At 40.1% G+C, this 12,079-nt stretch overlaps 1 protein-coding gene across 2 annotated transcripts in view; it reads right to left on the bottom strand.

The window, feature by feature from the left end:
• Ccdc85a (coiled-coil domain containing 85A) overlaps positions 1-12,079 on the bottom strand; it is a 187,282-nt gene that overhangs the window by 88,214 nt on the left and 86,989 nt on the right. The window lies entirely within an intron of this gene.

Below are 12,079 nucleotides of genomic sequence, written 5' to 3'. Positions count from 1 at the left end.
ATGTTTTGTAGAGGGTCTTTTTCTCTGTGTGCTATGTTCTCGTTCTCTCTCTCTCTCTCTCTCTCTCTCTCTCTCTCTCTCTCTCTCTCTCTCCATGTATGTGTGTAAGAGAGAGAGTGTGTGTTCATGTGTATGGGTATATATGTGTATGAAATAGAGACTGTGTGTAAATGTATATGAGTAAGTATGTATGTGTGAATAGACGTTTTACAGGCTGGAGAGAGACAAAAAGTTATTTCTTCAAGTTGTAGGAAAATCATACCAATTTCCGAGGAGGAAAGGGAGCATGAGGGATGGCTACTCTGTAAATAACAAGAGGCAGCCTTTCCCTCTTCCCTCAAAGAAAACAGACTTTGTAGAAAGAATAATACTGCACTCTTGGGTCTAGGATGAAAACAGAAGTAAAATATATGACATTACACACAAAAGACAGGGTGAATAAATGTAATTACTGAACATTTTTAGATGAGCATGGTGATATATAACAACTGTCATTCAGCCATCAGGAGGTTAAGGCAAGGTTGTGAATTTCAGGCCTAAACTTAAAAAAACAAAAATTGTTTTTTTTTAACATCTCACATATCAACCACAAAGTATATAATATAAATTCCGAGAAATGTCAGTTTCTAAATGGATGCTGTAATTTTCAGAGCAATGATTTTGAAAAATAAAGTATTATAACTAAAATATATTATTAATGAAACATTGGATCAAATTAAAATGAAACAAAGGTGACAACAAGAAGGTAAAGTAAGACAGGCCAAAGAAAAACAGGTTACACAGAGTTAGAGCATCAACAATATTAGGAAGAATATTAAAGAGAAATATACTAAGTAACTGAAACACAATCAAAAACCATTCAAAATGTTCTCTATTTCCATCCATTTGCATGCAAAATTCACGAAGTCATTGTTTTTTACCGCTGAGTAGTACTCTAAAGCATATATATTCCACACTTTCTTTATCCATTCTTCCATTGAGTGACATCTAGGTTGTTTCTGGGTTCTGGCTATTAAAAATGATGCTGCTATGAACATAGTTGAACAAATGCTTTTGTAGTATGATAGGGCATCTCCTGGTTATATTCCCAGAAGTGGTATTGCTGGGTTCTGGGGTAGGTTGATCCCGAATTTCCTGAGAAACCACCGCACTGATATCCGAGTTGGTTGTACAAGTGTGCATTCCCACCAGCAATGGATGAGTGTTCCATTACTCCACATCCTCTCCAACAAAGGCTATCATTGGTGTTTTTTATTTTAGCCATTCTGACAGGTGTAAGATGATATCTCAAAGTTGTTTTGATTTGTATTTCCCTGATGGCTAAGGAGGTTGATCATAACCTTAAGTGTCTATCTTTTGGCCATTTGAACTTCTTCTGTTGAGAATTCTCTGTTCAGATCAGTACCCCATTTTTTAATTGGGTTAATTAGCATTTTAAAGTCTAGTTTCTTGAGTTCTTTATATATTTGGAGATCAGACCTTTGTCTGTTGCAGGGTTGGTGAAGATCTTCTCCCAATCAGTAGGTTGCCTTTTTGTCTTAATGACAGTGTCCTTTGCTTTACAGAAGCTTTTCAGTTTTAGGAGGTCCCATTTATTCAATGTTGCCCTTGTTGTCTGTGCTACAGGGGTTATACATAGGAAGTGGTCCCCTGTGCCCATATGTCGTAGACTATTTCCCACTTTCTCTTCTATCAGGTTCAGTGTGGATGGAAATAGAGAATGTTATCCTGAGTGAGGTAACCCAAACCCAAAAAGATGAATATGGTATGTACTCACTCAATAGTGAATTCTAGCCATAAATAAAGGACATTGAGCCTATAATTCATGATCTTAGAGAAGCTAAATAGGAAGGTGTACCCCCCCAAAATCATGTAGTTATCCTCCTGGATATTGGAAATATACAAGATTTCTAGGCAAAAATTGAGAGCTTGGGGGTGAGGTAAGATGGGGGTAAGGGGAGATGGGGAGAGAGAAGTGAGAAGGGGAGGATGGGGAGAGCTTGGGGGAATGGGACAGTTGTAATGGAGGAGGAGTGGATATGGGAGTAGGGAAGTATATATCTTAATTAGGGGATAGTACTATCCCTTAATTTGAGGGTTGGCAAGAGACTGGACTCTAGAGGGGTTCCCAGGTGTCCAAGGAGATGTCCCCAGCTTGTTCCTTGAGCAGCTGAGGAGAGGGAGCCTGAACTGGCTATAGTAGCCACTCTGATGAATATCTTGCATATCACCATAGAACCTTCATCTGGCGATGGATGGAGATAGAGACAGAGACCCACACTGGAGCACTGACTGAGCTCCTAAGGTCCAAATGAGGAGAAGAAGGAGAGAGAACATGAGCAAGGAAGTCAGGGCCGCGAATGGTGCGCCCTCCACTGTGACGGTGGAGCAGATCTAGTGGGAACTCACCAAGACCAGCTGGACTGGGACTAATGGAGCATGTGATCAAACCAGACTCTGAATGTGGCTGACATGGAGGGCTGACTGAGAAGCCAAGGACAAAGGCACTGGATTTTGATTCTACTCCATGTACTGGCTTTGTGGGAACCTAGTCTGTTTGGATCCTCAACTTCCTATACCTGGATGGAGGGGGGGGACCTTGGACTTCCCACAGGGCAGGGAACCCTGACTGTTCTTTAGACTGGAGAGGGAGGGGAAGGGGGGATGGGGGAGGGGGAGGGAAATGGGAGGAGGTGAAAATTTGTAATAATAATAATAAAAAGAAAAAACATTCAAAGGATAAAAGAAAATCACAGAAAACATTCAGTATGTAAATTATGCACACATGAAAACTGGTGTGACTAAACCCATAAGAAACATAGAGATCAAGACAAAATTATTGTAGACAATGAAAGCTCTTTGCAGTACAGCAGGCCAATGTGTTCAGAAAGTATAATAACTACGAATACTTAACATATGCAGCTTATTCTAGTTTAAGTTTTATCTTTAAAAGGTAAGAAAGTAAGATTTATGATGGCTCCAATGACCTATGAATATTAATTTCCAACATGGAAGGAAGATCTGAAGTTTAATCACTATAAAGCTACATAATCGTTAGCATAACTCATTAGCATATAGTACTATCTCCTCAGTAAATGTTTCTGGGAGGGAGAGAGAGAGAGAATGGGCTAGAAATAACTTCTCAGTGAGATGCAATTGCCAGCATCATTGCATCATTGCCTCCCACCCACATCTCATTTTTTCTGTCCTACACTAAACACAGGAACAAGGGACTTTGTCATCTACTAAATCTTAATTACCACCATTGTTGGCAAACAGCTTCGATATTTAAGCATCACCCTTTCTTTGAATAAAAAGTCACTCCCCAAAGTTATGAAGCATTCTTAAAACACTGTTAGCCGAATCTGAGGTATTTAAATAAGATCCATACTGGTCTCCCAAAGAATTAGAAAACAAAGACCCAGCAAAAGTACTGGATCCAACCGTGCTGTGTCATCTCAGGGCTAAGAAGAAACGGCTTGTCCAGTGAGACATGGGCTCAGGCCATGTCTATTGTATGAGCCATATCAACAGTGTTAGCAGTTTCACCAGTCAAGGAGGTGGTTCACACCTTTCCTTTTTCTCCCTGCTTGAACATAACACACACCCTGGAGAAAAAAGAACCTAGAAGAAATAAAGATAAATTGAGGGATCCTGTAGTTCCTGTCGCAAGCCACTGTGAGTGTTGAGCACACTGAGAAAACAGGATAAGGGAAGTCCAAGCCATGTACCATGAGGCAGTATCTGGCTAAATCACACTGGTCTGCATTTTATATGCACTTTAATGTAACCAGAAAGCCCTGCAATGTACCTAAAACACAAGCAAGAGTGATTCATCATAGCATACCATAAAGAAATTATTCTCTTGTTTCCTTCTCAAAGCAGAGGGTCAGGACCAGAAAAGATGTGCAAACTAACATGGAGGATCGTGGTGGTTTGAATGAAAATCATCCCTGTAGGCTCCCAAGGAGTGGCACTATTGGGAAGTGCGGTCTTGTCGGATGAAGTGTGTCATGCGGTTGAGCTTTGGGATTTTAGAAGCCCACACTGTTCTCTCTGCTCCTCCTATCTGCCAATCTAGATGTAGAACTCTTGGCTCCTTCTCCAGCACCATGTCTACCTATGTAAAAGCTCTAATTAAACCTGGGGTGGAGACTTGCTTTGTATTACTCTGTGGTTTAATAAGAAAGATGGGGAAGTTAACCAAAACTGATAACCTCTCACCTAAAAGGGAACTTGAAAACAAAAAGTGTCAAAAGGAAAGGACTGTGTGATTCAGAGAGTCCTAGGAACTCTGACTTAGAATAGCCAGCTCAGAGAACCTGAAGGTTGTGTCCTCTCCTCTTGAGGGCAGTGCCAGTCATTCTAAGACCTGGTTCTAAAGTATAAACTAAAAATTGTGAACGGAGTTCATTTCTGAGACAGGTAGTGTTTGGCATTTGAAATCCAAGTGCACACCCACCTTCCAGTGAAAATAAGTTCTCAAAACCCCAAAACTGCCCTGGGCCCCTCCAGCAAGGCTCCACAGAAGCTAGTGAACTGGAAATCAGAACATAAACACAGGGGCACTTACGTTAAACAGAAATCAAGATTCTAGGTCTATAACTTTACTAATCAATTGGGGTAGAATCTAGGGAATAATTTGACACTTACACTTTAAAGCTCTAGTAAGAAAACAAAGGGTTCCTGAGTTTCTAAATTTACCTAATAGGAAGATAATAGGATGGCCTCTTTCCACACTGTGAAATTCTTGCAGAGCCACCAATCATACACTTTGAGTGCAAAATCCCTTTTCTCCTGAACCAAATTTAAACTGTATACATGGATGCTGCCTTTATTGTGAACGTGACACTACCTAGATTCACCTGGAAAGAGGGAGTTTCAACTGAAGAACTATCTTGAGTGATGATTGACAGGAGAGGGAACATCCCACTGTGGGCAGTGCTATCCTGAGGCGGGGGCCCTGAGGTATATAAGAACACCATTTGGGCATGAACCAGTGAGTGAGCCGGCCATCAGCATCCTGCCCTGATCTCCCGCAATGATGGATTGTGACTTGGAATTATCAAAATAAACCCTTCTCTTCCTTAAGTTACTTTCTGGCAAAAGTGTTTAGACCCTAGAATGGAAAAGCAAAGTAGACCCTGTTTAGGAACCTGTCCCAAATGATACATGGGCTCTGATTTTACCCGCCCCTTCCTTCATTATTGTGTAGTTATTTTTTCTGAATTGAAACAGCCCCCATTGGATGGAGGACGGAGGCTCAAGAGACTCGGAAAAATAAGAAACAAAGCTCAGGAAGCTGAGAAGGTTTCAAGATGCATGAGGTTGCTGAGATTGTAAAAGCAGTGTACAATTCCTGAGGACAGAGCTGAGGAAGCTGCCTTGGTCAAGCACAGAATTCTAGATACATGAGTCCCCACACAGACGACTGACATGGAAGCCTTGGAGTCAGCCATGCTGTTGTGAGTGAACTATTTATCCTCCTGTAAGAAAGTTCAGCACAATGATTCGCCAAGTTCAGCTTGGATGACATGTTTCTCCAGCGTCCTCACCCAAGAGCCTCTGGGATTGGAGAATGGGGACTTTCTCTCTCTCTCTCTCTCTCTCTCTCTCTCTCTCTCTCTCTCTCTCTCTCTCTCTCTCTCTCTCTCTCTTTCTCTCTCTCCCTTCCTCCCTCCCTCCCTCTCTTTCTTTCTCCTTTTCATCTTTCTCTTTCTGTTTTCTCTGCCCAGAAATAGACAGAAAATTTCCATTTCTTTCTACTTTTTGTCCTGAAGAGTGAGTTTCTGTTCCTCCCATGAAGTGAATCTCTCTGTACCTATTACACTATGGAGTACAGAGGTTTGAACATCCACTCATAACCCTGCCAGTCAGCGGTTACAGAGACAAAGACCTAGTCCTTGCCACAGAAGGAGCTCACAGTCATCTCTAGATCAATAGAGAAATGAAGGAAGAGGAAATCTGAGTAGGACACTCTAAATCCAAATAAAATCCAAAACCCACAAGTCAGTGTTCTCCCCAATTCTGGGCACCCCTTTGCTACCTAAGAATTCTGTAATACTTGCTAATGAGAAATTTCACTGTGTATTATGCCATGTTCCTGTCTTTTAATTCTGTGTCTAATTAAGGAAGAAGAATCTTCCTGCTAGACAGTGTCAATAATATACACAAACGTACCCATATGCACGTATGCACGTGTGTGCGCGCGCACACACACATACACATGATGTAGAGCCCTGATACAGTTTAGGAAAAACCAGCATATTCCAAACATAAGATACATAATGATTGAGATAGATAACAGATGGACAAATAAGGATAAAAGAAACAAAGCTTTGATAGATTACCTGCAAGGACATACTGCACAGAGCCCACTGAAGTACAGACCATATTTTAGATTTATAAACTGACTTACACTTTCCTTTATCCCCAAATGTAGTTTTAAAAGTTTTAATCTTATGTATGTGGTCATGTTTTCTTCCTTAGCCACCTTTGATATTTCTTCGGTGACAATAACCAAGGCTTATCATCACAACCCATTTCACTTACTTGTCTTTAATACTTAGCACCAGACATGCAGTTCTGTCCCCATAATGAAGCAATAACAGACATTCCATCAACTTCACTAAACATTACCTCACACAGCCCTTCCCCAACATCCAGAACTGTCATTCTAGGAGCTTCTGCTTGTCCTCTAGTGTGGTAACTGCCATACTTTCTGTAAGCCATGCTCTTTTTCTTCATACTTACCCATCATTTTGCCGGGCACACCTACTCATAGCTTTCTATGAAAGGTTAATGAGAGGCAGATTTTAGTATCTTTCTTAAGTATGATCATTTTGCTGCACAACTAGATGCTCATTCTCTGGGGAGTGAAAAACTAAGCTGAAAATCAGAGCTCCTAATTTTAAAGGTGCTATTGCTATGCTTTCTGAAAGCCAACATTGTTATTCTAGATCTGTGGTGGCAATTCCTTTTCATATATTTCTTTTCTTCTGCTTTGTGGATTTCAACAATCATTTCTTTTGTTCAAGGTTCTCCAGTCCTATACTAAGTTTATTGGCATATTCTTTACAAACATGCTTCCTTTTCTTTTGAGAATCTTTAAGTTACTTCTACATTAATTTTCTATCCTCATTCTCTGGTCCTTTTTCAGATATCACATCAGATAGGAACGTGGGCACCTTGCTTTCCCACTTTTTTATTGCATTGCTTTTATTTAGTTAGTAGGATGGTTGCTTTCCAAACTTTCCTTTAGTTTTTTTTTTTCCATTATCATCCTTCATATTTCCATTCTGTTCTTGGTTTACATAATGGTGACTCCAATATAAAAATTCAAATTTTCTTCAATACTATTTTTTCACATGGATTCATCTTTTTTTTACTAGTTTACTTTATTCTGACTTCAACATTGAATATTTCCCTCAAATGCCTTGTAATTTTTACCACCATATTCACATTCATGAACCTAACATTCAAGAACATTGAATCTGTGAAAACACCTTCTCACTTCTGGGAGATTCTCAGATATACAGGCAGGAATCTTTTATATCCAAATGTCTATTTGTTTCACAAAATATCACTAATATCCTGCTTCCCTGTTTCAGAAGCACGTACTACATAGATTTACAAGATCTGTGATTGTTTTTTTTTCAACCCTGTGGTTCACACTTTCTCTTTGCTACACGAAATATCCTCAGCCATATGCCTTCCCAATTATTTTTTCCTAAGAATAAATCTTCATTCTTCTACATGAAAGGAATGGGATGCAATGGCGAGAATATCACCTGATTATGTTGTGTGGAGAAAGATCTAGGTCTCTCTAAACACTCCCCTTGTGTGTTTTCTTGTTGAACCACAGGGTGTTGGGAGTTTAAGAGTCACCCCATTGGCACTCTATATGACTCGGAGGTTGTAGCATGACAAGGTGTCCTTGGAGACCAATCTACTTGATTCTGGCTAGTTCCTCCTTCGACAGGATGGTGGGTGCTTTCTAGATAAATTTACTACTTCTCCTTTTTCTGCATTTCACTCCACTAAACTTCATTAAAAACCTGCTACCCTTGGTGCCTCCTATCAAATTTTCTTTAGTCAGTGGATTAATACTTAATATCCTCATTTAATACTTTTAATATTGCTTGATAACATCTCCAGGGAAGAGGAACAGCAGAACCAAGGAGAAGCCGTCATGTTAAACTGTTTCTTTAAAATAAAGGCTATCAGCCTATCACACAAAGACAAACATTGAAAATGTCTATCCACCACACTGTCTAGCCTTCTTAGCTTCTTCTATCCAGGGTTCCAACTCTTATCAAAAATCATAAGACAAGAGGGAAGCTCTTCCAAATGGTATGTCATAAAAGCCATCATTTTATAAAGACAGAAAACACCTGCGCAGGAATAGGAATACTCTAACCTGACTCATATCTACTCCTGAGTTTAATGTCCTTACATTACATCTGTTATATCACAACAACTGACTTAGCTAACTCAGTGTTTGTCCCATGTCTAGACACTCAGTAAACCCTCACCTTGGTCCATGGCTGCCCATCCATTAGGCCTAGGCAGATTTTCAGCAACAGGGACCTAATAATTGTTCAAATTTTATGGTATAATGACAGTTATCGGGAGGAATTTCACAGGAAGAAGGAAAACCAGCATGACCAATATTGAAAGTCTGTGACTTCACATGGCAATCTCTAGCCACTCTGCCAAGCTGCACCCCCAACATCAGCTATGTAGGACCTATGAACCCAAAGCAAGCTTCCAACATGGAACAGAGCTGGGTGCCGCTTCAACTCATACCTCCAATTAGTGCTCCGTCTTCCCGAAAGCCTGAGTCCTACCAAGGTTCTAGCCAAAAAGCTGGCAGGTGCAGGTCCTCTCTTTGCCGGCTTTGCTGATTTGGTCCACTCATTCATTTGCTTCACCCAAGACTTAGAAGTCTACCACTGTACAGTACAATGACAATTCATTACTCAAATGACTCTCTTCCTTACTCTAGATAAGCCCCTGGGTAAAGTTTGCATTGCCTCATAACTGAGCAAAGATTTGACTCTTCCCATCACTGCTGTTTAATAAATCATAGAGTGAAATGATACAGATTATTATTATAGGTTAGGTGCTAGAGCTAGGTAGTCTTGTGCTTGATACCATTACTAATACTTATCTGTGGCAGCTTGAGCAAGTCATTGCAATTCCTTAAGGTTATTTCCCTATTTTAATTATAGTGAAAATAAATTCTAATTCAAAGGGTTGTGATGGTTTAACAAAGTCATACAGCAATGAGTATGTTCATAAGAGAGAACAAACAATTAGATTAAAGTCTCAGAACCGTGAAGAATTTAATATCTTTCTATGATGGACTGCAATAAAAGTCTGAGAAAGATCGACTTATTTACCAGTTTTCTATTTCCAAATTAAATTGATTTTTAAAGATCTATTTTATTGTCTTCAGTTATATGTCTGTGGGATATGAGTACATGTAAACATAAGTGCCCACAGAAGCATTGGATCCCTTGGAGTCAGAGCTACAAATGATTCTGAGCAACCTGATATGGGTGCTGGAAACCAAGCTTGTACTCTGAGATATTTGTAGACTGTATGAATATGTATTGTTGTGACTGGTGTGATAAAATGTTGAGTGTTCAATATCTAGGCAGGAGGTATAGGCAGGACTTCTGGGCACAGAGAGAATTCTGGAAATAAAAAAAAGATGGAGTCGCCAGCCAGACTCGGAGGAAACAAGATGGGCAGTGTGGAAATGAGGTAATACCATGTGGCAGGACCTAAATGAATATAAATGGGTTCATTTAAGCAATAAGAGTTATTTGGGGACAAGCCTGAGCAAAGGCTGAGCTTTCATAATTAATAAGAAGTCTCTGTGTTGTTATTCGGGAGCTGGTGGGATAGAGAAAGACTCGTTCCCAGCTTGGGTCCTCTAGAAGAGCAGGATGTGCTCTTAACCACTTTTCAGTCCCAAATGCAAATTCTGAAGTTTTCTCTGAAGTCTGGGTGCTTGAAGCACCTCAAATTTCGAATCTATGGGACAAAACAAATCTTTGAGACATTGCAACATCTAGTGTACACTAAAATACCAAAATAAAAAGGAAGAGCATTGAAATTCATCTGAGCCCATAAAAACAATACAAAACCATTCCTCAGGATTAAACAGCTCTTGACATAAATGGAAAAATGCTGTTCAGGAGGTGCACAGCATTAACCCAATTTAGATACCACCAAACCATGTTCTGTTTTTACCCCCAGCGTTTAAACACTGCTAGGATACTAGACTAATGCAAAGCTTTTCTTTATTGTTTTACAATCATATATTTTTTTAAAAACTGAGTTGTAGAGTTGTAGATATATTGTGTTTGAATGCACAGGACTATCTTAAAACATTAGCGTTAGTGAAATAATAGGGGCAGAAAATTAACTGATCCATTTTTAAGACATTGTTTTCAATACTAACATATAAAATTATATGAATCACACTTAGAAGAAAGATGCTAACTTTTCCATAATTGTGAAACTTTGCCAGCTTTCATCCACTAAGTCATCACACCTTTCTGGAATCTATGACTAACTAGTGAAAACGAAAGTGCAAACATCTGATCTGGATCAACATAGGCACATGTATATATCCCATCTAAAATCTGAGAATTCCTGCCACATAATGAAAACATATGGCAGGCAAGTTCTCCACAAGATGAATGTGACACTCAGTCAGCCTGATGACACCACTACTGTGGGAAAACACTCAGCAGACAGGATTATCCATGATCTGGCTGACAGAATTGCATGCTCTGTGTTAAGTATAAAATAAAAATCACTGGCAAAGCTTATGCATATGGAAAACCATGTAATGCTGCACATAGGAATGGACTATTTGAGATAACAAGGAGATGGGCAAGTGTTAACTCTACTTTGTGCCAGAACCCGTGTAATAGCAGCATAGTCCCAACCTAAAAGTGAGCATTTGAGGGAGGAGAATGGCGCCATTGGAGGAACAAGACAGTGTTAACTACATTCAGAAATATCAAAGGATATGCATAAATTGAGACACCAAGTGATCCTGAGGATCCGGCTTGCTAGTGAAGTGTCCCACTGCCCCTCGTAAAACTGACTCAGTGAATCATCATTGCATATTAGCAAAGACAACTTACTGTGCAGATAATGAAACACAACTTCAGGCCTCACAGGAGCCTCTTGCAAGCACCTGCGGGGAGCCCTCTGAATACGATCTCACTGACTGGCATTTCTACAATTCTAAACAAGTGTGATCTATTGCTATCACTACAAGACTAATCCCTCCTGCTTCAGCCTGTCTCCCTTCCTATATACATACCATCCTGCTAAGAGAGATGGTGGGAATACAGGGACTTAGAGATCCTAATACTGACTACTTATATACTGAAAAGTATTTAAGAGTTCATTTAATTGGGACTTTGGGGTATGCTTATGTGATTTTGCATAAGAATGAAAGTCATCTCTCCAGGTGTGGGTAAAGGCTTCTGGGAATTCTGCTATTGTCCACTGCTTGATGACCACTCTGTTCTTACTTCAAGATGTGAGACAAAAGACTGTAAAATAAATGTGCCTGCAATGTCCATCAGCAAGTAGAAATGATATGCAGAAAGATGGCCTTGAAATAAAGGTCCATGGTGATATGGAAGATATTCGTCAGTATTGCTATAGGATAGGGTCATTTCAGGTTCCGTATCCCCAGGTTCCCAAGGGACTAACTGGGGACATCGCCTTGGGCTCCTGGAAGCCACTCTAGGTTCAAGTCTCTTGCCAACCCTAAGGTGGCTCCCTTAACTAAGATATGTGCTTCCCTGCTCCCCTATCCAACCTTCCTTTATCCCAATCTTCCTGTTTCCCCAAGTTCCCCCAATCCTCCTCTTCTCACTTTTCTCTCCCCATCCCCCCTTATCCCCAACCCAACCCACCCCCAAGATCTCAATTTTCTCCCCGGCAATTTTGTCTACTTCCCATAGCCAAGAGGATAACTATATGATTTTCCTTGGGTTCACCTTCTTATTTAGCTTCTTTAGGTTCACCAGGTATACACTCC

Source organism: Alexandromys fortis, unplaced genomic scaffold (genome assembly GCF_014885135.2).
Source record: "Alexandromys fortis isolate MF-2015 unplaced genomic scaffold, M_Fortis_MF-2015_v1.1 scaffold_210, whole genome shotgun sequence".
In the NCBI taxonomy this organism is placed as follows: domain Eukaryota; kingdom Metazoa; phylum Chordata; class Mammalia; order Rodentia; family Cricetidae; genus Alexandromys; species Alexandromys fortis.
This window is presented reverse-complemented; position numbering and strand designations above follow the sequence as displayed.